Consider the following 2,320-nt stretch of genomic DNA (forward strand, 5'->3'; position numbering starts at 1 on the left):
TTCCTCCACACACACACACACACACACGGCCCCCCAGCCTCTACATTCCTCCTCAAAGAAACAGGCCTGCTCCTGGGGCAGACCTGGAACTGAGTCTGTACAGGCTGGAAGTCTGGGCATTTGCACAATATTCCATCATGACTATCTTGTTCTTTAAACACAATAGAAACACAGATAAGCTACGATGGAATCTCTGGAGGAAAGGAAGCTTGACTCCTGTCCCTGTCACATTTGGTTAATGATGAAGGGGGAAGATCTTCCTAGATAGTGGCTTCCTGGCTGTCTGTACAGCCTGGGGGGCAGGGGCTGGTGGTGGGGGACACAGCTCTATGATACATATAATTAGGTCAGATCATTTGTAACTGCAACTGGGGGACACTTCCATTAAAGATGGAATCTTTAAGAAGTTCAGGAAGAAAAAAAAAAAGGCCAGGAAGTACTCACTAACTGGGCAAGACACACACTGGCTTACCAAAAATGGGGGGGGGGCGCGCGCGGGGTGCACACGGGGTGTAAGCAGCCCCTTACTTACCAAGACTTTATGCTACATACTTTCCTAAGAGGACATTTCAGGTCACTCTTTGAGTAACAGAGCTGTCTCCTAACTTTACCAACAACTAAAAAAAATTTTTCCCCAAACAGGAAAAGGTTTGCTGTGCAGGGCTGGTTACATAAATTCCTGTTTTTCACATAGCCAGCAGGACACTAAAGAAGCTATGATAATCCAATGGGAGGAATTGGAGTGGGAGATGTTGAGTAGGTAAAGCTTGAAAAAATACATGTCACTAGTCATGATGTTGGGCTTCCTGGTGGCTCAGACAGTAAAGAATCTGCCTGCAATGCAGGAGACCAGGGTTCGATCCCTGGGTCAGGAAGACAGAGGGCGAAAGAGGAAGAGATGATTGGATGGCGTCACCGACTCAATGGACATGAGTGTGAGCACGCTCCGGGAGATAGTGAAGGACAGAGCAGGCTGGCGTGCCGTGGTCCATGGGGTTGCAAAGAGTCGGACACGACTGAGCGACTGAACAACATCAATTCATGATGTGACGTCTGCAAATCTCAGCAGGATGCTGTGGACACGGCCGAGGTGGGGCAAGCGTGGTTCCCGTGACCTGGGCAGAGAGCCACACGCAGCCAACAGGGCTCTGAGCTTCAACTGGGAACGAGTATCACGTGAGGAGAGAGGCAGGGTGTGAAGACAGAAGCGCTCGCACACTGCAAACAGCTCACCCAGATCCCGAATGTTCGCCCGAGACCACCAGAGAGGAGGAGCCCTCAGCAACTCCCCTGCCACTAGCTGTCGTCTCCGCTGCATGTGCCCCTCGGCTGCCTGCCCCCTGACCCTCCCTCACCATCTGCGTGCCTGGCCACCCTGAGCGTCGAGGCAAGTCTATGGGGGCAGCGGCACCCTGGACCCGCTGCACCCCAGCCAGGGCGCCCCGGCTTGCTCACCCTGCTCTAGTGGCTGTTTCTAGCTCACGGGTTCATTCCGTGCCCTCTGCAGACCAGATTCCACACCTCTTGAAGGGTAAGGGTTTTTTTTTTTTTTAATCTTATCTCAAAGCTCATAGAAGACGCCTTACACACAAGACACACTCAATGAACGGCTGTTGACCAACGTCCCAAAAATATCACAGGGAAGGTGTCATGCCATCCACCTCTTTTCTCTGTCCATTCATGCATCGCTTCATGCCAAGTAACTTTCATTAACACTGGGGCTGATTTATGCTGGGCACAGTGAGGGACGTCAGAAGGAGCTACTCACAGAGTCTGCCTTCTGGGTGTTCTATGATCTACCTGGGGAAGGAACCAGTCCACCTAAATGGCCACTCAGGACAGGAAATGTACAAAAGACTGTCCAGGAGCCTTGATGTTTTCCTGCCAAAGGTCACCACTCCCACCCCACCCCGCCACTTCTGTCTCAGCCCGACTGTCTCTTTCTTCTGAAAGCATTTCCCAAGAACGCATCCCATTCTGCAGCTAACACACGGCCTGGTTTGCTCGCCACAAGCACAACTCTGCTCTGCCTGGCTTCCTACAACCCTGTGAGTTCCAGGAGCTTGGAGACCTGGGCTGTCTTCTTGGGCACCGTACCCTCACAGCTCTACTACCAAAGCATCTATTGGATAGATGAACAGATCTTACATTTACAGACTGTTTTCAAGATTAAATGAGATAACAGATGCCCTTAGCTCAACCGATATCAGCCGCTGTTTTGATTAGGATAATGGCTGTGTTTCAGCAACTCATGCATATTACAAACATCGGTCTCATTCTCATTACTCCTTTATAACTAGATTATTATAATAGTTAAATT

This window comes from Bison bison, unplaced genomic scaffold (assembly GCF_000754665.1).
Source record: "Bison bison bison isolate TAMUID 2011002044 unplaced genomic scaffold, Bison_UMD1.0 scf7180017864048, whole genome shotgun sequence".
Taxonomy (NCBI): domain Eukaryota; kingdom Metazoa; phylum Chordata; class Mammalia; order Artiodactyla; family Bovidae; genus Bison; species Bison bison.